The following is a 23,669-nucleotide window of genomic DNA, read 5'->3' as shown; positions in this document are numbered from 1 at the left end:
CAATTATACTCCAATAAAGATGTTAAAGATAATAATAATAATAAATAAAAATAAATTGCAGAATGCCAATATGACAGAATGCTAAAAAAAAAAAAAAACTGCTCCTCTTTCAAGATAGAAGAATCCCCGTATTAACTGAATTGATCTAGCAACTAGAAGGCACATTGCTGCCTGTTATTCAAAAAAATAAATTAATAACTTTGAAGACTATTTCAATTATTTATATTTTCTATTTCTAAAGCATTTGACCAATATTTTGATGAAATGAATGACAAGGTTTTCTTTCTACTCATCAAATCTTCAAATTAAAAGAAAGGTGATTTACAAGAGAAAGAAAAAAGTCTCCTAAGTCCTTTATCAGTAGTTTTTACATAAAAACTAGTAGTTTGGGGTAATTACTTTTTAAAATTATACAGCACGTCAGGTACAAAATTTTTGTCCATATATAGAGAGGAACAAGTATTTGAATCCATATTCACCAAAATCTTAGTGTAAACCTCTTAGGAAGTTTTAACTAAGTCCAATACAGGGGGAGAAATACTATATTTACTTATTTCACTCACAGAATTCAAGACAATACTTGACTTAGTCATATCCCAGACATAAAAAAGTAAATAATCCCGATTCACACAATTCCTGGCTTTTACAGTCAGTAGTGTTGTTCATTTTCCTGTTTTCAATTTTTCTTGATTAGTTGCATACTTGCATTTGTTATTGCTTCAGATGAAATTGCTTCAGACCATTTCCTAAATGAAATTATGAAATGTCTCTCACTCCTTTGATTTTTGAAAACAATCATTTCTTTTCAAAGTAGAGTAAGAAAAATATAACATAGAAAACCTCTCCTATAGATTTACCTAGTGTAGCTTCTATCTAGGGATGAAATTCAAATTATCTTTTGGGCCATCTGGTCCTCACTCAAGCAGAGTTATTCTTAAGAGGGAGTTGGAGGTGCTAACTTCTAAATCTCTCTCTCTCCCCCTTATTTTATTTAAACAAACTCCTTGAGACAGAATCTTCATACTCACTCCTGGCTACCCACACCCACCCTGGCAGCAGTCTGTATCCTATACGTCTCAAACCCATCAAAATGGCACAATTTGGCATCCTAATAATTGGTACCATCATCTGATAACTAATCCTTAATAAGATGTTAAAGCCTTGTTTAATCAAGTGGCTTGATGTAATCAAATGCCACATTGGAAAGAGCAATGCATTTGAAATCTAAAGATGCTCTCATAATCTTCCTCTACCACTTGCTGAGTTATCTGAGCTTCCATTTAACAGTGTAGTTCACATTATTGAGCACCTATTATGTGCCACTATTCTGTGCCAGGGACTGGGGATACAAAAATAACTGAGAAAAACCTGGTCAATGTGCTGGGGTAGTTTGCCAGTGGTGAATGAAACAGAAAAGTGAAAAAAAGATCATTTCAGTACATTGATATTAGACACATACTCTGCAGGGAGGAAATGGAAAGCTAACTGACATTCAGGATTTTTCCTTTTTCCCCAAAATGTGAAGCTTTGTTAAACACCTCTCAGAAAAGACAAGTTTCCCCTCTTACTGGAACTGGAAAGTCTTCTTACTTTTTCTCACTAAACCTTATTTGTCCTAGTTTAAAGACAATATATGAAGCTTCCTTAGGGATGTTGCTGCTGATTTAGGAAAGATTTGCAAGCCCTGTGTCAATGAAGTCACTGCTATGTTGGGCATATGTCGAAAGTAAGTGGATGAGAAGATCTAATCTAGCTACTGGAAACAAAGAGAACATCTGGTCCTCACTTATTTACAGGTGAAGAGATGGAGTTTGGAGAGGTCAAGTGGCTTGTCCAAGGCCACACAGCAAGTGGTTAAGAAGACTCAAAGCTAGGTCCCCTTTCACTCATTCTCTCATCCATTCCCTTAATGGACACTTACAGAGTATCCACAGCACACAAATTGTACAAAGCACTACAGGGAATTCAGCATGCATGACACAGGCTCTCTGTTCCTTCTCATTCAATTTAACGCTGAATGTCAACTGCATTTTATGACCGAGATGAAGAGTTAGATTGGAGAGACCCTGTTTATCTGAAGAGATGAAATGAACAAAATTTAAAAGGCTGAATTAATATGAAGTATACAAGGTGACATGAGTCCTCAGGGTAATACAGTTAATGAGCCATAGCTTATTGGTAGCAACTAAAGAATATTCACACTCTAATCAGAATAGTAGCTCGGTTGAGTGAGGATAAGTGACCTGAACTGTGCCTTTGATCTTAATCTTAGGGACAAAGAAGAGAGAGAAACAGCAGCAGGGAACCAGCTTTCTAAACAAAGGAGTAAGGAAAAGACTAAGATAGAAAATTTGCTCCTATTCATTGACCAAAAGGGGTGGGAGTTTTATCTTGTGGGCCCTCTAGTTCAAAGTGTTAGCTCTACAGAACCAGACTATCATGGGATTCCGACTGAATTAGAACTCCTACTGAAATCCCTTTAGGTTTAAAAAAAAAAAGTATATGAAAAGTAAAAAAAAAAAAATCATCTCTGTGAATCCTTTATTGCAGTGTTTATTGAACTGTTCTGAGATGTGATTCAGTGGATTCAGCTGTCAGATGTGGCTGGTGTGGCAGTCTCAGTAATCACGATCTCTTTCAACACTAAGAAACTGCATTCCAACCAAAAATCCAAACTGAGAGATGGATTTGTTGCTCCTTGTGTCTTTGGCTCCTAGAATCTCTGTAAGAACTCTCTCTCCGGTTGTCGTCCTTTCTGACGTAGGGACTCGTACATCCCAGACTGCTGGGTGTACCACTGGTTTCCACAGACCTCAGATGCTATAAATTTGGGAGTTGCCATTTTTCATCCTTTTTCTGCCTAAATCTTCTTTGGACACAACGACTGGTCATTTCACTGCTATGCATTCCATAATTTCATTATTCCATAATTTCATTATGATTAAGTGGTCACAGTAAAAAGAACACCCTTGTCCAAGTCTTGTTGATACCGGGTAATGTACACATTTAAGTGTACCCCTTTAAACACAGAAGAAGCTAATATCTGTTGTATACCATCTGTGACAGGAGAAAAGAGCCTAAAAGAGAAGCAAGGGCCACAAGTGTGTCTTATCTTGTGTGAATTCCTCCTTTTCCAGTCACTACCAGGCAGAATATTAATATCCCTATCTCCTTTTCTAAGGGAACTTGTACTTGAAGTGAGGAAAAAGCAAAATGTGGCTTCATAGAAATACTGAGTTAATCCTTTCATAAGCAAATGAAAAAAGGTTGACAATTTTAGTCCCATTTTTTAAAAATGTCTTCTTATGAATGCCTTCATTTTCTCAATGCACCACACGAGAGAAAGTGGGTTTTTATAGGCCTTTGGGGTCAGGAAAAATGTGTCTGGAATAAAGCATGTCAGGCTTCCAAGCTGTAACTGAAGTCATCCACAGCTGTAGGGATCTTCTTAGGTTTTCAGAAACAGGTTTTCAGAAATTGTGTGTAGACTTACAGAGAGTAGCCTATAAATGTCCACTGCAGGTCTGCAAGGAGCAGCACATTCAATGAATGTAATTGGGCTGTAAATCCTATACAAGAAGGTCATAGCAATATTTCCACTTTATCTTCCCCCAAATCTCTGATGAACACAAAAATTAGACAAGTGTACATTCTTTGTTTGCTTTTGGGGTTTGAAGGATTTTTGCTATTTTAGTTCTTGTTTAAACTAGTGCTTGGGGAACCTCTTCTGAGTTCAGTATTGGTTAAGCTTTGGGCTGAAAGAAGCTGAATTAGGTCCTCTTTGCTAACATGCTTTAGTTCCTCAGATTAGATACATTCTGTGCACCTAAAAATTGTGCAAGTATGAGAAAAGGGCACTCGTGGTTGACCACAAAGCAGCTTGGGTAAATTACCATAATGCAAGGTTACTAGGCAGAGTCTTCAGAGGTGACTGACCCCTGTTTTTCCTATATCTGGCCCTTCTCACTACCTTAGGACAAAACTTCTCACTACCTTAGGAAAAAACTCAGGCTACAACAGCAGCAGACAGGCAAACCCATTGACTTCTTTCATATTCTAAACAGTCTCAGAGCATGGATGAGGCAGGAGCTTTGCTGATCACCCTGTCCACAACCGGCCCTCTCCCTTGTTCAACCATCTATAGTATAACTATGCAAAACACTCCTTGTGTTAACTTTTTTTTTTTTAATTTTTTTTTTTGCAGTACGCGGGCCTCTCACTGTTGTGGCCTCTCCCGCTGCGGAGCACAGGCTCAGGACGCGCAGGCTCAGCAGCCATGGCTCACGGGCGCAGCCGCTCCACGGCATGTGGGATCTTCCTGGACCGGGGCACAAACCCGTGTCCCCTGCATCGGCAGGCGGACTCTCAACCACTGTGCCACCAGGGAAGCCCTTAACTTCAATTTTTAAATCCAACTTGGGATGTGGGGTTCATGCGACGCAGTGAAGTCAGACAGACTGGATTCAGATTCTGAACTCAAGCACGTTGGACTCACTGTGTACTCTGAGCAGGGTACTTGAACTCTCTGGGCTTTCACGGTCCCATCTGCAGCGCAGTTCGGTACAATCCCGTTCAGCAGGTATTTATGAAATGCCGCAGACTGTGCTGGGCGGACGGGTGGAATCCATATGGACCAGCCTTGACAAGTAGGGGGAAAAACACAGCAGGCATGTAAGGAGGCCACAGAACCCCCACAGCACATGTGCAGGGCCGAAGGCAAGTCATCTGGGTACCATGACTCCTCAGGGCCCGGATACTTTTGCTGACGAAACCCACAATGGGCCACGAGGCAGGGAGGCCTCACATGGCATTTCCCAGCCCTCGAGAGGGATGGGTTGCTTTCCAGCTATGACGTTCCCTAGCAGCTCGTGGAATTGAACCAGACGGGCCCAGGACGAAGCTACCAGGAGCTCTTGCCAAGTTTGGAAAAACTCAGACCTGGATCCTCCTCCAGAAACAACAACCCACTTCTCTTTTGAGAAGAAGAAAGGAGAGAGGGAACCTGAGGGCAAGGGAACTTGGCAAGTAGGCAGAGGGGACACTTAGCACGCTCTTTCCTTTCAGAGGCTGAGTCAGGGAACCCAGCAAAGCCTCGCAGAGAGAGAAAGGAAGTGGGAAGAAGGGCACAGTGTCCTGCAGGCAAGCGCTCTGGGGTTTTCTCTGCACAGCTGCTGTGAAACAGTCTGTCTTCTCATCGTCCAAACCGAGAATGAGGCCAGATTGGTGCTCAGATTCCTGAAAGCCTTGACGTGCCCCAAAACGATGCCCAAGAGAGCATCGGCACATAGGAGGGGCCCGTGAAATATGTGTTGACTCTATGAAGAAATGATTGAGACAGAAATGACCCCAGTCCTCCGAGCTCCCCATTCTAGTGGGAACTCAGTCACATGTGATGCCAGAGAGCAAGCCAGGGCTGGGGGACGCAGGTCAGGAAGTTACCCCAGATCTAGGACACCAGATCTGGGAGGAAATGGTGTATCAAGTGTGACCCGGAAAAATGAGAAGTTAGACAAACAAAAAGCAAAAAACAAGGGTTGGGATGAAATGAATTCAGTAAAAAGAAAAAAAGAATATTTCAGGCCAAAGGAATGGTTCAAAGATGGCAAACTGGCAGCGAATGAGTGGATTCCATCAGCAGAGATGTTTCATTCAGCCAGAGAGTTGGCTCATGTTTAGAAATTAGAAGTTACTTTAAATACCCGCAATTACAGTTTCTCTTTAAAGGCACGAAGGAAGCCTGTAAAGACTCTGACAGCTGAAGGAGACGTGGTGCATTTAAAGCGTTGAAGATGTGCTGTGGCTAAAACGTAATGTGTAACCCGGAGAGTGGAGATACGATCGTGTCTTGAAGGCCTCTGAATGCCATTTTAAGCAGTTTGAACTTTAATGCAAGAAAAACAAAGAGCCACTGAATCGCTTTAAGTGAGTGAGTGACAGCTCGTGTCTGTGTTCCAGGAAGGTCGCTCAGCTGAAGTCTGCTGAGTGGAAGGAGTTGTGCAAGACCAGAGGTTAAGTGACCCATTACAAGATAATCGCAGGAATCCAGGCAAGACAGGATATTTGCCTAGACATGGAAGGAGTGGGAATGGGAATGGGGAGATTCTAGCAGCATCCATTCTCCCCTTCCTCATTCTTAACATTACCCTCCTTTGTTTAGGGTGACGTTATGCCCAGTAAAACACCTCCCCGGATTCCGCTGTGCAGCCTTGTCAATTTCCCAGAACAGCTGTACCAGTCCTGGACTGTTTCCCTGCATGTTGTTTGTCGGGTGACAAAAATAAGTCTGTTTCTGATCAGTATGCATTCAATACAGTGCATCTATCAGGAGACAGAACTGACAGAATTTAGTAGACATAGGAGGATACTTACTTTGTAGAGCTGTAAGGATTTAGTATGGAGAGTACCTAACACTCTCCAAAATAGACGCTGGCAACAAACACTAATTTTATAATATTCTCTCTTCTTGTCCCTGATGAGAAGCTGACATAGGTCAGAAACAAAAATTCTCGTCCTCCTTCTACGTTTATTTAGTAACTAGCAAAGGCATCTTCCACACTGTACACACCAAGCATTTGATACTGACTCGCCAGCAATTTTAATAAATGTTTAAATATTACTTAGATATACAGAAAGTAATGTTTGTAGCAAATGTCCTCAGACACCAGTAAAATCCCAAATGGATTATTCAGGCTGATGTAGCTACAGAAGATAACTGTACCAGATTTTTTTATTCTATTTTATTTAGCACTTCTAGCAATTTGATCAGTTTTGACTCATAGTCATGGGGAAAGCAGAAATGAACTTTATGTTTGAAGATTTTATTCTGATTAGATAATACTTTGGGTAATATCTGATCGTGGATGAGAATATTGAAAGCAGAAAGCAAACATAAGAAGGCCGCAGAGAAACAGCAAAGTAAACAATAAACTACATACAGTTTCCTCTCTTTCAATGCAGTTTTTTTATGTAAAGAGGCATAGAGGTAAATGCTTAGGTAAATGTGTCTTGATCTGCTCGACGTCTGCTGAGAACAAAGTGAACTTAAGGCAAAAACCAATCAAAAAGTAGCTCTAGATATGATCTCAATTCTATTGGGAAAACAATTACGTAGCTACGTGCGTAGTGAGGAAAGGAAGGGCTGGAAGGAAATGTACTAGGAAGTGACCATATATTCTCATGGAATAATTTAGCTGCGTGTGTTTTGCTGTATTTCCAAGTTTTCTGTGATGACATTTACTACTTTTATAATCAAGAAAAAAGATGTTTATTAGAAAGCATATTGTGCAGCATTCCTTTGACTTGACAAACAGAGTTGTTTATGGGTCTTAACTTAGCAAATCTTTTCTTAAATTAATTTTTATTGGAGTATAGTTGCTTTACAATGTTGTGTTAGTTTCTGCTGTATAGCAAAGTCAATCAGATATATATATATATACACATATATATATCCCCTCTTTTTTGGATTTCCTTCCCATTTAGGTCACCGTAGTGCATTAAGTAGAATTCCCTGTGCTACACAGTAGGTTCTCATTAGTTAGCTGTTTTATACATAGTATCAATAGTGTATGTGTCAATCCCAATCTCCCAATTCCTCCCACCCCCCTTTTCCCCCTTGGTATCCATATGTTTGTTCTCTACGCCTGTGTCTCTATTTCTGCTTTGCAGATAAGATCATCTGTACCATTTTTAACTCAGCAAGTCTTTGGAGTGGCTCCAGTCTCTATGGATGTTTATCCCCTTTCACAGGAGTATGAAGAAAGGGAAATAATATGAAGTGTGGATGAAGTAACACAGTCGGGGGACAAGAACAGAACCATGGACAGAAGCACCCAACAATATTAACTTTGAAAATTTATATTAATAAACCAACAAGTGCTTTGAGTTTGAACTTCTAAAATTATTTTGATATATACAGGTCCATTACACACAATACAACAGGATTGTACTGTCAACTGATGTGATGAATAGGGTCTGTGCTTTGTCTCACCACACTTAATAGTATACGAATGCTCTTCGGGAACGGGGGAAATCTAGTCAACTATAAATAAAGGGAACTATGATGCCCTCAAACCAAAGCTCATTCAAATCAATTGGATGAGCAATTCTGTCCTAGAAATTTGACCCTTTGCTGTTAGCTAATCTCATTTACCAGAGAAAAATACATTAGTTGAAAAACTAAATTGGCTTCTAAAAAGAAATGTGATCTTCCAAGCATATCTGGTAAGATGTATTTTACTCAGGTATCTGGGGAAAGGGGGTGTCTTTGGGCAAAGAGATTTGATGACTTATTGTTTCCAAAGAAAAGAACTGTTCCTCCAGTGGGAAGAAACTCAATGATACTAATTGATGAGCAAAATATTAAAGGTTAAAGAAATAGAGCTAAGTACATTTTCTTTCCTTGGGTAATAGAATAAGAATAAAGGAAAGGACATGGGGTTAAGAAACCTTAGGGGCAAAGCAAATCAAGTTGGTTGACTGGTTGACAGAAGTTTGCTTTTGACCTCTCAAAAAAAAAAAAGGCATGCTAAGGCAGTGAGCTAAGAAAGTGATTTGTTATGTGCATGGCTATGGTGTGATGTCCTTGCAGTGTTGAAAGTAAGAGGAGTATCTGAAAGTCAGGACAGTACACAGGGGCTATAAAAGCAAGAGTTGCAACAAAACGCAGGATGATGAAGTGAAAGGAGAGTTAGAAAGAAGCACAACCGTCCAAGAGGCAGTGTAGTCAGATGCCATCAAACTTTACCACGAGGAGATAAAAGAAAAGTCCAACGCTGATAACAAAAGACAAACTGTACTATCCGAAGAGAAATGGGGAAGATCGAAGTCACATGTCCTCATGTGAATATCTGGATGGTTCCCAGATTCACTTAGCTTAAGCAGGATTGCGTGATCTCTGAGTTCTTCCCCCCTCTGCTTGGCAAAAAATGATGGAAGGTTGTCTCCAATTTTGACTTGATTTCCTTTTTTGCAACAATAAGGCAGGTTGTTTACATGCAGGAGGGGGAAGAAAAATAAGGAGCAAAAACAAACATGTTATTAATTTGGAAAACAGAAATGTAATTCTAATGATCAAGCAATCTTGCTTGCTAACAGAGCAATTTCCTGAACACTGTGATAAAGAACAAAATGTATAGAAATTGATTCTTTAAACATTGGATTTTTAGCAAACCCTCTTATTTGGTGAGGTCTTTCTTGAAACAAAGCTGACCTTCTTTTGTTTTAGGTCACACCAGAGAATTTCCACTGAAAATGCCTAACTGTTGCTCTTACCAAAATGGTTTTCATTCTGTGACATTATTTTGTTTCCACCCAACTGCTATACTGCAATCCTCTTCTGGTACTAACCACCCCACAAGTTAAGTGCTTAGTCCTCCACAAGAGCGACTCCACTTCAGATGCCAGCCACACTTTTGGGGTTCCCAGGCCACCCATATTTCCGACTGACTGGTTACAAATGGGGGGATTCCCATGACCTTCTCAGGTTTGATAATCCACTGGGATGGCTCACAGAACTCAGGGAAATGCAATACTTAGTATTATCATTTTACTATAAAGGATATAGATCAGGACCAGCCAAATGAAGCGACTCATAGAGCAAGGTCTAGGAGGACCCTCAAAGCAGAGCTTCTGTGCCTTCTCCCCATCGAATCGAGGTGCATCACCTTCCTGGCACATCAATGTGTTCACCAACCCAGAAGCTCCACTGAGCTTTGGTGCCCAGAGCTTCCGTTATATAGGCCTGATTAATGAAAGCACTGGCCACGCGACTGAACTCAATCTCCAGTCCCCCTTCCCTCCATGGCAGTCAGGATGGCTCAAAGTCCCAGTTCTCTATAATCTTGTGGTTGCTCTTTCTGGAGACCATCCCCATCCTGAAGGCATCTAGGGAATGGCCAAGGGTTACCTCATTAGCATAAACTCAGGTGTGATCCGGGGGGCTCATGAAGACCAAAAGCACTTCTATCACTTAGGAAACCCCAAGGGTTCTAGAAGCTTCCTGTCAGGGACTGGAGACAAAGACAAGACAAACTCTTTTTAAGCAACAGACATATTAAACCAAGAACTGAAAACTGACACAAAAACAACAGACATTTGCAGGACAAATAGAAAATTCTGTGGTTCTCGTTTACAGTATACATCTGAAGGATGAGAATGACAAGTCTGGTATAAATCACACAAAGTTTTTGTGACTTGAACATATATCAGAGTAAGAAAACATCAATCCTATCCCACAGGAGGGTTGGCTTGAGCAAAAAACAAAGGCAAAATCGGGTTCTTTTCAATACACTCACTTTTTATTTCAATGCTCTCCATTTCCCTAAGTGTCAGGCTCGCTTGTAGTTCTCTGTTGAATATTTCTTCCAAAGTGTTAACTTCAATAAACATTTATTCGGCACCCCCAATGTACAAAGACTGTCATAACTAGGTCCCTGTCCTCACAAACCTGTCAGTCTAAAGGAGGTGACAATTATGTTAACCATTAAGCAGCATGACAAAGGTAAAAACAAAGGACTTTGGGAGCGTTTGAAGCATGAGCATTTTTGAGAGAAATCTTGGAGGTGGCTAGGAGGAGGCAGCACTTCCAAAGGGTCTTGAAGAATGAGTGGGATTTTAGTACAAGACGGAAAGGCAAGAACTTTCCCAGCTGAGTGAAGGGGCACAGAGACCCAGAAGCTTAAAACCCTGTTTAGTGAACCCAGGTGGCTGCAACAAAATGCACGTGGCTGAAAAGGTGGTTGAGGCCGTATGGGGGGGGGGGGCTTTAAATTTTGAGCTGATGAGTTTGAATGTTATTCTTCGGGCAATGGAGAGCCACTGAAGGTTGTTGAAGAAGATGCTTCACTGTGCCTCAAATTACTCTTCTCTAAGTCCTTCGGAAGCTTACAGACAAAAACTGAACCAATGAAAAGATTATTGAAATAGTCCAGACAACAAAGAACCATGGTACTGAAGAATGAAAGAAATACCAGAAAAGAGAACCAACAGAATTAAGTAATGGATTGTGGGAGCAGAAACAGGAGGAACTGAAGACAATTTCCAAATGTCTAGCCTGTCTGCCTGGGAATGTGGTGTCATTGAAAGAAATGAGGAAATGTCTTAGTCTGCTCAGGCTGTTATAATAAAACACCATAAACAGCATTTATTTCTCACAGTTCTGGAGGCTGGGAAGTCCAAGATTTAGGTGCCAGCCAGTTCAGTTCCTGGGAGGGCTCTCTTTCTGGCCTGCCAATAGCTGTCTTCTTGCTGTGTCCTCACAAGGCAGAGGAAGAGAGGAAGTAAGCTCTCCAGTTCGGTAACAACTAGCACCATTTACCATAATTCTAAAACCTGGCATTGCACTCAGCCCAAACATCCTCACCCTGACCCCCAAGGTATCCCTGACCTGGTTCCTGCCTCTTTCTTCAATATCACTTATTATCACTTCATTTCACTCTCGTCATTCAATAATATTGAGATACGTATAATTCATGGATAGGTCACAATGTTTTAAGGTTCCCTATCCTTACTTATGCTGTTCCCTGTCTAGAATGCTCTTTTCATATCCTAGGCTTCATTTTCTTAATGGTACCCCTCTTTCAAGGTTCAGTTCAGGCATCATCTTTTCATAAAACTTTGCTGGGACATATCCCATAAGCTGAATTGAAATGTCATCAAATGTCATCGTAGGATATACTGCACCATAAAGTGGTCATTGATTCACTTGTCTGCTTTTTCCACTGGACTGTTAGTCCTTGAGAGCAGGGATTGTTTCGTTCTGCTTTCTATCTCCAACACCTAACAGTATACAGCAGATGACTGCCTGTAAAAAAGAAAAAAACAACCCAAAAGTGTGCCCAGTTAATTAACTGACTTCTCAGTACTCAAACATTCATGGGTGATTAATGTACAGAACAGCACCCTCAAATGTTCTGCTCCTCTTTCCCTTGTGCTACACTTGCTATTTAAGGGTCTATTTAAAGGGGCTGTGTCTAGACTAGCCAAAGAAGGCAAGAACAAAAATTCTAAATGTAAATCTCTCAATTTCTCTCAAGTAACATGATCTATTTTTAAAGCAATCCTGTGGACCATTCCCACAGGGTTTAATTCTTCAATCTAAAACCTAACATTTTTGGGGCACCTACTGTATATGAGGAATTAGATGAATTAAAACAAAAAAACTGCTCTCAAAGACCTTACACTCCTGTAGTGGAAACTGACATGTAACTCAACAAAACTGAGGATTCATCTCAACGATAAAGGTATTGGCAGAGAGAGGGATTATCTCCCGAGTTTGGTGTTCTGGAGGTGCTCACAACTGAAGGATGGGCATTCTGAGAAGGGGAACCAAATGCTTTATCTCACAAACTAGAGTATAAGTTCACTGAAGGCAGAGACTGTCTGTTACTTCTTTGTATAGTTCATAGTACATAGTAAATTTTCAACAATTGTATTTTGTTTAATTGCCCAAGACCGTTCTGCTTGACAAGCCTAGGTGATTTAAAATTTGAAAAACTGGAGGCATCCCATGAAAGAGGAGTCAGTGGAACAATAATAAGTAATATCTCTTCACAAGTAATTTTAATTGAGTCCTCACTGCCATGAGGACAATCTGACTCATCTTGTAAGTAGAGATTACCTCTTTTTGCTCTTTAATTGTTTTCGAGCGTGAATGAGCTCGTGGATAGGTCACACGAAGTTTTGAAGTTACTATTATCATAAAATATGACTCTTTCCTCTAGATATATTTTTAGCTTATAAAACAATATATTTATTGTTTTATAAGCTCTGTGAAAAATGGTGCAAATTCAGGAAGCTATTTCATTCCTCTACAAAGTTCTGAGCAAAATAATAGACTGGGAGAGGGGTCTCTGTATGTATCTATCCATCAGCTGATAGTTTATAGAATGAAAAAGGACAAACATTGATATTACTCTGATTTTTTCTGTTTTCTTAATGAGGAGAATTAGGTTTTTCTAAAGACATAGCTTATTGATGTAGAACGTGTTCATGTAGAACAAATCATTTCCATTAAGTCCTCCAGATAATGAGAGTCGAAAAGAAAAAGAAAAATCTAGTTATAGTCCCTTAAATGTTCTCCATAGGTCACCTTACCAAAATGAAATATTTTGTAAATATGGTCATTTTCATGCATGCAACGCTTGACGATACACATGTGCATTCATCACATCACACTCATCAGAGAGCCATCAGTAGATAATGAAATACTGTTTACTGGTTATCAAATTAAGGATGCAGTCATTTGAAATAGCACCTATGCAGTTTTCATATATCTTCACTCTATTACAGTATATAACTTAAAATTCCCGACTATCGCTCAATTCAATCAAGAGTCCATCAAAAACTATTAAAAGTGTCTATTGATTTCCAGGCACCATTTTAAAATGATTTGCCAAGAGTCCGTTACCTTAAAAGCATGTGAGGAGCTGCCCCAGCGTCTTCTCCATCAGCCTCCTCCAGGACAAGCGTGATCACTAAGTACCCTCCAAGGATGGGGACAATGCCATTGGTACCTCTTCAAGCACCAAGCTTCTCCACAACAGACGGGTTTGGACCAAGATGGGTCTAACATTTCTACATGTTCCTTAGACAGCTGTGTTTGACTCTGGAAAGAGTAATGTTCATTTTTAGGCCCACATTTCCTGAGAGATTCATAGAACTAATTTATTTCAAAAGTCAGTGGGACCCTCCTACAGAGCAAGTGGTCCATTAATCCTTGATTTAGTCACAGACCCTACAGAGATCTTAGAGATTACTCAGGCAAGGCTTCCCAACTTTCTTTGATGCTCAAACCCCTTTTGCACTAATATGCTATCTTGAGAACTCCCTTAGTAATTTAAAACTCTCATCATTTCTGCCTGGCATATAATAAAGGAGTAACTTAAACATATATATATATATATTCATTTAAAAAACATTCATTAGGGTCTTCCTAAATGCTATGCACTGTGCTAGATGCTAGGAAGACAGAAGAGAGCAAGTCGTACATGGACCCTGTGCAAGGAATCTGTCATCTGGCTATGGAGTCAGACAATTTAATCACAAATATTACAATAGGGCTTCCCTGGTGGCGCAGTGGTTAAGAATCCATCTGCCAATGCAGGGGACACGGGTTCCAGCACTGGTCCAGGAAGACTGCACATGCCGTGGTGCAACTAAGCCCATGCACCATAACTACTGAGCCTGTGCTCTAGAGCCCACGAGCCACAACTACTGAAGCCCCACACAAGCCTAGGGCTTGTGCTCCACAGCAAGAGAAGCTACCACAATGAAAAGCCCACTCACCGCAATGAAGAGTAGCCCCCGCTCGCTGCAACTAGAGAAAGCCAGTGCGCAGCAACGAAGACCCAACAAAGCCAAAAAAGAAAAAAAGAAAAAAAAAAGAATATTACAATAAAGTGTGTTAAATGCTCTGGTAGCATTTAAAATAATTGCTCTAGTTTCGATCTCTCTGCTCAAGTTAAAACAGTGTTTCCAGTGTTTTCACCTTTTCCCTTGGATGCCACACAGGCACCTCACAATCAACATGTTAAAACAGCAAGTGGATGGGGAGAAGGGATTAATTAGGAGTAAGGGATTAACATACACACACTACTATATATAAAATAGATAATCAACAAGACCTACTTTATAACGCAGGGAACTCTACTCAATATTCTATAATAACTTATAAGGGAAAAGAATCTGAAAAAAAAATGGATATGTGTATAACTGAATCACTTTGCTGTACACCTGAAACTAACACAACATTGTAAATCAGCTATACTCCAATATATGGATAAAATAAAAATTAAATTTAAAAAAGCAAGTGGAATGTTGTAAAACAACTATACTTCAATTAAAAAAATAAAATGAAAATTAAAAAAAACAAGTTGTCTTCCTCCTTCCCTGTCCCCCGTGTTCCCTTTGTTTAACAACATCTTCTCCACCTGGTCAAACCAGTAGAAACTACAGTCTTTCAGCCTTTTCCTGATCTCTCAACTCCTATACTGACCTGTCCCCAAGACGTCACTCTACAAACGGTCTCAAAGAAGTTATTTTAAGAAAAAAAATATATAACAGTATATTGTTAATTTAAGGCAATTTTAATGTATTTAAATATATTGATGATTTTTAAAACTCTCTCCCCCATTTAAAAAGTGATGCATGTTGATTTTAAATTAATTGCAAAACAAAGGCAAAACTATATACCAAATTTGCTTTGGGTACCAAATGTACATTAAAAATTGGCCACATGTTATAGTATCAAAAATAGATAGGGCTTCCCTGGTGGCGCAGTGGCTGAGAGTCCGCCTGCCGATGCAGGGGACACGGGTTCGTGCCCCGGTCCGGGAAGATCCCACATGCCGCGGAGCAGCTGGGCCCGTGAGCCATGGCAGCTGAGCCTGCGCGTCCGGAGCCTGTGCTCCGCAACGGGAGAGGCCACAACAGTGAGAGGCCCGCCTACCGCTAAAAAAAAAAAAAAAAAAAAAAAAAAAAAATCAGTGGGATCTTTAAAAAAAAACAACTTAGAGTCTTATCTTCTCATCTAACAGACAAAAAACTATGACTCAGAGTGGTAATGCAGGTTGTCTATGATCACAAGGACAGCGAGAAAAAGGCAAACCTCCAATCTCCTGACCAATCTCCAGGGAACCCCTTCAGTATTGAACTCAGGGAACATCCCCAGATATCATTGATTGCTAAAGTGAAATTCAAACCAGCTCATCAACTGGATACCCCATCTAAGGCACAGTATTACAAGCATGCATTTATTTGTAAAGGTTTCTCATAACAGCGCATTATTCTACAACAAAATCACACATTAAATATCAGGCATAACCCAACAGAATTCTTTTCTTCTATCACTGAAGGTTTTAGAGCAGAGGTTGAAAATTGACATCCATGGGCTGGATTCAGCCCTGGATGTATTTGTTTGGCAAACAGTAATATTATTTTTAATTAACAGTTTTAATTTAAGAAATTTAAACCAATAATCAGAAAATTTTCCCATTAAAGAAGAATCAGTGTGTGTCCACACTGGTACCATATTTCCACATGGCAACAATCATCAAAGCTGAGCAGCTGCTCTGCCTTGACACAGGAGTTCTCTGCCTTACCAGAGTTCCCATCCCTTCTCACTGTGGCCAGTTCCAGCTGGCTCCTCTCATTTCTGTTACTTGCCTGGTCCCTAGGACATCTGAATTTGCAACATACGTTTTAGAGCCTTAGTTGACAATCTTTTGTCCATGCTTTAAAAGATACAGTATGAAAGATTCAAAGGCATTTGAAGGATGAAGTGTTTGAGGGAAAGTAAACCATTAAACGTACACCAGAAACAGTAACTTGTTCAGGGTTTTCATATGCATGTGATCGACTTATTGATATATTGCCTCTATAACACTGGCAAGACCTAGGTCAAGAATATAAATAGAAGGACCTTGGCCACAGCCTACCTCCTTTCACTTCCCACCCCCAGCTCCGGCCCACATTACAAGGGGCCTCTCGTGCACACGTGTGAACAATCGGCTTTAAGTCCAAGGTCTGGTGACAGCCCGTACTTTACGTACAAGCAGCCATGTCTTGGCCCTATAAGTGGATGGACCCTGGTGAGAGGCCCATGCACACCATGCACACCATGCACACCATGGAAGTGAGCTAAGGGCCCTTTGAGGAGAGAATTCCAGGATTCTAGAACAGGAGGGAGGATCTGGGTGGGCACAACCCTTCAACCAATGAATCCTCACACCCCAGAGAGGAGAACAGCTGAAGGAAGGTTATTACATTGCTCTCCAGCGTTTGGATCTTTGCCAACCTGATAGGCGAGAAACCTAACCTCTGGATAGTTTTAATTGACATTTCTCTTACTATGAATGAAGTTGAGCAACCTCGACTTTCTTTGGAAAGTAAATCATTCACAAGCCCAGGGCCACTATCAGCAATACCATCAACTTGAGATTACCTGGGATACTGGGTGGAGGTGGTCATTTTTCAAATTGTCAAATACTGTATAGGATGATTCAACGTTAACGTATTTTTTTACGATTCTACTTTTTTCATCCAAAAGTGTTTAAAAGAATGCAAAGAAAACTAAGTGTAGGAGAACTGGATATCACACAAAATGCTTACTCCTCCCAAAATGGCCAAGAGTTCCTGCTTCTTGATATATTATTAATATAACAGTACCCAAGTTGGGGAAAGACACAGTTCAAAGCAAATGTTCCTCCTTCCCCTCTCTTCTCTTAGAGACAAACACCTAAATAAATGGAAAGATGTATCGTGTTCATGATCTGGAAAATTCTATACTTTTAAGATTAAAAATCTGATCTCTCCAAACTGATCTGTACATCCAGTACAATCCCAACCAAAATCCCAGCAGGATTTTTTTTATAGAAAGCAACAAGCTGATTCTAAAATTTATGTGTAAGGACAAAAGATTTAGAATAACCAAAATACTTTTTGAAAAGAGGACAAAGTTAGAGAACACACACTACCTGATGTTAAGACTTACTATAAAAATTACAATAATCAAGAGAGTGTGGTATTGGTGAAAGTTTATCCAAGACATAGATTATTGGAACAAAAGTGGACCAACACAAATGTGATCAACAGATTTTCAACCAAGGTGCAAAGGCAACTTAATGGAAAAGATATAGTCTTTTCAACAAATTGTATTGTGACCAATTGGACATCCATACACAAAAATAAAAATAAATTTCAATCCATACTTGTGTGTTTGCAAAAATTAACTCATAATGAATTATAGACGTAAATGCAAAACCCCAAACTGAAACTTCTAAAAGCAAAGGTAGGAGAAGATATTTGTGATCCTGTGTTAGGCAAACTTTTCTTAGATATGACACCAAAAGCACAATCCATAAAAGTAAACTGATAAATTGGACTCCATCAAAAATCAAAACCTTCTGCTCTTTGAAAGACACTATTAAGAGAATGAAAACATGAGCCACAGACTGGGAGACAATATTGGTAAAACATGTATCTGATCAAGGACTTGTATCTAAAATACATAAAGAAAACAAATAAAATAAAATACATAAAGAAGTGTCAAAAAATATGAACAATCCAATTTTTCTAAATGGGAAAAATGTTTGAACAGACGTTCACAAAGGAAGATATACAAATGGCAAATAAGCACATGAAAAGTTGCACTATTAGTTATTAGATAAAAGCAAATTAAAACCACATTGAGATCTCACTACACACCTATAAAAATAGTTAAAATAAAAATAAATAAATAAAATAACAGTAGCAAGTGCTGGCAAGGATGTGGAGAAACTGGAATATGCACACATTGCTGATGAGAATGCAAAAGAGTATTTGTCAAAACTCATAGAAATGCACACGAAAAAGGCTAAAGTTTACTTATGTAAATTACACTTCAATTTAAAAAATAAAACAAAACACTGAATACACCTTACGTTGTCCGGTCCAGCCCTTGGTGATCTGTACCCACCAACCCCTAGGGCCCATTTCACACCATTCCCCTTAACTCTTTATCTGATTTCACATCCTCAACCACAGCAAGTTTAGGGCCTTGTTATTAAGTGCTTCTACTGCTTGTAATAGACCACGTTCCCTTCTGTTGACTTTGCATGGCTCTGTCCTTCTGGTCATTTGGATCTCAGTTTAAATGCCACCTCCTGAGAAAGGCCTTCCCTGACCACCCAATGACTGCTATTATCTATGTTCCTGTTTTAATTTTTCTGTATTGTACTTATCATGCCCCAATGTTTTTATCATTTATTTACTGGTATATTTACTGTCTCCTCTGCTAGAATACACTCTATGAACATTCAAGGGTCATATTTTTCCATGTATGGCTTCTAGATTGAATACAGCAATAAAAAAATTAAGAGGTTGATTATATGGTTGGTTATATACTTAAGAGAGCAAGGACATCTTCTATGTCGCTCACCACAGCATCCCCAGAAAATGGAAAGTCTCTGTCACACAGTGGGAACTCAGCTGCTAGACTTTGATAAAGGATGGCTGTTTCAGTGCCTGCTGTTTCCCTATGGTCACGCTTATAGGCCCAAACCGAAGAACTAAATTATGACGCAACTTGGTCCGACTAGCCTGTCATTCCAGGTCTCTGTGCTCTGATATTTCTTTTATCCTATGGCATTCGGTCTCTCAATCTGGCAGCAGCCTGCTAGTGACTAAAGCAAGTTGTGGAAATTAACAGCTGCACCACTGATTCCAAGGCCATGCCAGGGGTGTTCCCCGGCAGGTGCCAAGTTTAAATATAAGCTACAAGGGCATGCTCTCTTGCTGGTGTGATGTGGGATCCCAGAAAACTGTGAACATTGGACCCCAAAGGACACTGACCAAGTGCCTCTTCAGTGACATCTATGCTTATTACCACCAAGGCATAACCCAAAGGGTTTCTCTTTCTCAGACCATCACTTCTGCTGCTTTTATAACAGTAGAAGGTAAAGAAATTTCTAGGCATTCCATGTAAATTGTATAGAACTATTCTATTCCTCTGCCCCTATTGACTTTAGATACCCCCAATATCTTATTTCAACATCCATAAATTATATATGGCCTTTTTAAACTAATTTTTTAATTTCCTCATCTTGCTAATAGCTCACAAAAGAAAGTTCTTTCATCGGATTGTAAAACTTCCACAAAATAGCCCTTCTCTAATGGAGCTGCTGTTCAGAAAACCCACTGCCCACACTGCTTGGTGAAATGCTTAGGAAATTTAAAGTAAAATTTGAAGATGCTTCTCTGTCTGATATGAACTTGAAAACAGAAAGTCCAACTAAGTTCAACAAACTAGATGGTCAGTTCAGGTATGGAGGATTCACACTGTCCTGAAAATTGCCAAGGAAATAGCTTCTTCAAGTTCCCTTAGTAATGCATCAGTTTTCTCTCAGTCTCAGAACTGAAGATTGAAGAATATAGCAAAGGTGTATGAAACTTGCATGGCATTATGTGGTGTTTTGCAGTTTAAAATAAATAAAATAAATAAAACTTCGTTAGTGACTTAGGATAAGTGACTAACTATAAGATGAAGTGGAAAAAACAGGATACAAAATGGTCTATGTATTTTTTCTTAAAAAATGTTAGTGGTAATCTCTAGGTAGTAGAATGACGCATTGCTTTTCTTTTGTTCTTTATACTGCTTACTGTTTTAGTTAAAAAAAATTCTGCAGTGAACATGTACTATTTCACAATTTAAAAAACTATTTTTAAATGCCTTAACATATTTCCGTAAGGGCTCACACATCCTGTAAGCATGAACATCCTCATGGTACAAACAAAAAATTGCCTAAGTGGTACAGGTAGCAACTTGCCCCAAAGTCTGAATATCCTTTATACTTGCCAACTTTGCAATGAATCCTTCTGCCAGCTCCACCCTGACATGCTAGAGAAAGGAAGTGGGGTTATAAAAAAGGTTGAAGGAAGAAGAGAAGTGGGGGAGAACATATATTTTATTCATGATTCTGACACGCTGTAACTGAGTCAGTGGTAAATGCCCATCACAGCCCTTCTGAGATCAGCGTGTGAGTCACGAACTGTCCCAGGGATAAGAATGCTCCCAGTAGTTTGGTTTTGGTGATAAAGATTCCAACCGCTTGCTCTAACGTTAAAGGAAAGCAAAAGGAACACACGTCACTGGCTGTTAACTTACCGACAGCAGCCTACTATGATTCATTATTTTGGCAAACATATTAGAGATACTAATGTTTTATTTAGAAGTTTTGTACAATTTAGCAATGTGCAGAGGTCACATTTCACAGGGCTTCACCAGGGGTACATCACGTAGGTTTTGCAAATGTATCCAGATCAATAATGTATGACTCTCTTAATTTAAGCATAGAATAAAAAAAAATTCAACTTCCTTAATTTTTGTTGTTGTATTAATCTGGGAGCTACCAGTGGAAAAATAATGAAACTTAGCACGTTTATTAATCTGATTCACCTATCTGTATCCGCTAATTGCAAGGCATTTCTAACCACAAAGGTCAATTCTTAAAGGAAATTATGAATTCTTTACCACTATACTCCACATGGATTAGGAAAAAAATATGCAATAGCTACTGGCTTTGAAGACAGTCTCTTTTTTTATTTTCCTTTCTTCTTTTTCTCTGAGAAAAATATAGCCCTACAAAGAGTAAACAATGACATCAAAGATTTGATCACTACGAAGATTGGTAAGTGTATTACCCTGTTCTGATTAGAATTTCCTGTGTATTGAATTTTTATAAAACTGCGTGTGTGTTTGCTGAGGACCTATTAGGTCAATTTCACATGAATCTTACTTTTTTTTTTACTGACCATAAAGAAAATACTAATACTGAAAAACCTATCAGAATTTTTAGGTAAACTGCCAAGTATTACAAATTTTCTTCAGTCAGAAATGTTAATCATGAGGCTCCACACAGGTACTGTGGTAGTAATTCAAGGTACTTGATTAATATAATTATATGTAATTACTTTTTCTTATTATAAAAATAATCTATGCTTATAAAACATTCAAACAAGGCATAATGTAAACTGGAAACATAAAGTCCCACTCTGCCAAATTACACTTGCCATTGACAATATTATGCTCATTTTGAATAGTAAATCTTTTTGAGGGGCTTCCCCGGTGGCGCAGTGGTTGAGAATCTGCCTGCCAATGCAGGGGACATGGGTTAGAGCCCTGGTCTGGGAAGATCCCACATGCTGCGGAGCGACTAAGCCCGTGCGCCACAGATACTGAGCCTGCGCTCTAGAGCCCACAAGCCACAACTACTGAGCCCACATGCCACAACTACTGAAGCCCACACGCCTAGAGCCCGTGCTCCGCAACAAGAGAAGTCACGACAATGAGAAGCCCGCGCACCGCAACGAAGAGTAGCCCCCGCTCGCCGCAACTAGAGAAAACCTGCGCACAGCAATGAAGACCCAATGCAGCCAAAATTAAATAAATTTTTAAAATTAAAAAAAAACATTTTTGAGAGCACAGAGTCAAATAGTTAAAGCTGGCCTTCTGACTGCTGCCTCTACTGACTCAGCAGGTAACCTTGAACATGTCAAGAACAGGTCATCTGTTTGTCAGAGGAAGCAAGTAATTCAACCTTTATTCATGCAGTCAACAAATATATACGTATAGAGGACCCTGTGAAGAGCATTAGGAATCTCTCCGCAAACTCTCTACCATTGTTGCAATATTATCCTTAGAAATTCATATGAAGCATATAAGCCACTTTCCCCTAAAAAATCAAAAAACAAAACCCACCACCAACAACCCACTTATTTGATAATTACTGTGTACCCAGCACTAGACTAAACACTTCTGTGTATGGTGTTTTATTTAATATTCACATTAACTCCATGAACTAGAGGCTGTTATTATCCCCACATTATAGCTGAGGACACGGGGTGATGTGACTCGCCCAGACCCAGGTCACGGCACGTGGGTGAGAAGCACAGCACCATTTCTGCTGCAGGCCTGTCTTCCCCACCGCAGCGCCGGGTGGCCCCGGTGGATACACACTTTCAGGAGGAGACAACGAAGCCTGTCCATTCTGAGCATTTCATGGAAGTGAGTGATTCGAGGGGCACGCGGTGATGTCCAGAGTGAGGGGGTGGAGGGGACACGGCAAATGGTCGGCTGGAGAAACAGGATGACTCTGGGCCTCTTAGGGAAATGAGGCTCTGAGAGGAGGGGAGAAAGCAGATAAGAGATGACTCAAAAATATTTAACCTGGGGCTTCCCTGGTGGCGCAGTGGTTGAGAGTCCGCCTGCCGATGCAGGGGACACGGGTTCGTGCCCCGGTCCGGGAGGATCCCACATGCCGCGGAGCGGCTGGGCCCATGAGCCATGGACGCTGAGCCTGCGCGTCCCGAGCCTGTGCTCCGCAATGGGAGAGGCCACAACAGTGAGAAGCCCGCGTACCTCAAAAAAAAAAAAAGAAATGTAAATCAAATGAAAATTTCAGTTCCTCAGTCACATTAGCCACATTTCTAGTGCTCTCCAGCCATATGTGACTGGTGGTTACCCTACTGGAGAGCCCGGATATAGAGCATTCCCATCACCTTAGAAATTTCTACTGGACAGCATTGGTCTAGATGTAAACCCACAGAGTAAGAGACCATTATGTTCATACAGGTAATAACCTAATGAAAGGAGAGAAATAATAAAAGAAGGCAGTTTAAGACTAAAAAGAGCAACTTAATAATCTATATTTGTTGAAGAACAAGAAATGCTAAACAGACAAGGTCACTAAGTAATATTATTAAATTGCTATCAAGAGAAAGCTGATTTGTAGTTGTGAATATATTATTAGTCGCTATACCTATTAGGCTTACTAGAGTTGAAAACTAAATGAAATCAGTAATATGAACAGGAAAACAATTTTTCAAACTGCAAAAATTATGCCAGTGTGTTGAGGAGGCAAGGTAGATCAAGTTGATTGTTAAACAGTGAGAGCCACAGGCTGAGAACCTGGAGACGAAAACTCTCATAAGTGACCGTATGAAAGCACTAGATCGGTTGACACAATCCCAATGATGTGATAAAGAGACAGAGAAATGAAAGAAGAAAATTTGCTACGAGGAAGCTGTGAAAATGAACGAGGTTGCATTTGGTAAGTGGGCATCCAGTACAGCGTGCTGCTGGTGATACACTGTGAATTTTGCAAACATATTTTGAAAAAGAAGCTGCAGGATGTAAA

General features: G+C 40.0%; 1 long non-coding RNA gene across 1 annotated transcript in view; it reads right to left on the bottom strand.

Annotated features, from left to right (window-relative positions):
* The window catches only part of LOC141277947 (uncharacterized), an 88,550-nt gene that overhangs the window by 64,649 nt on the left and 232 nt on the right, over nt 1-23,669 (bottom strand). The gene's annotated exons all lie outside the window — the stretch shown is intronic.

This window comes from Tursiops truncatus, chromosome 1, assembly GCF_011762595.2.
Source record: "Tursiops truncatus isolate mTurTru1 chromosome 1, mTurTru1.mat.Y, whole genome shotgun sequence".
Taxonomy (NCBI): Eukaryota; Metazoa; Chordata; class Mammalia; order Artiodactyla; family Delphinidae; genus Tursiops; species Tursiops truncatus.
The sequence above is the reverse complement of the archived record's forward strand: the minus strand, read 5'-3'. Positions and strand labels throughout refer to the sequence as shown.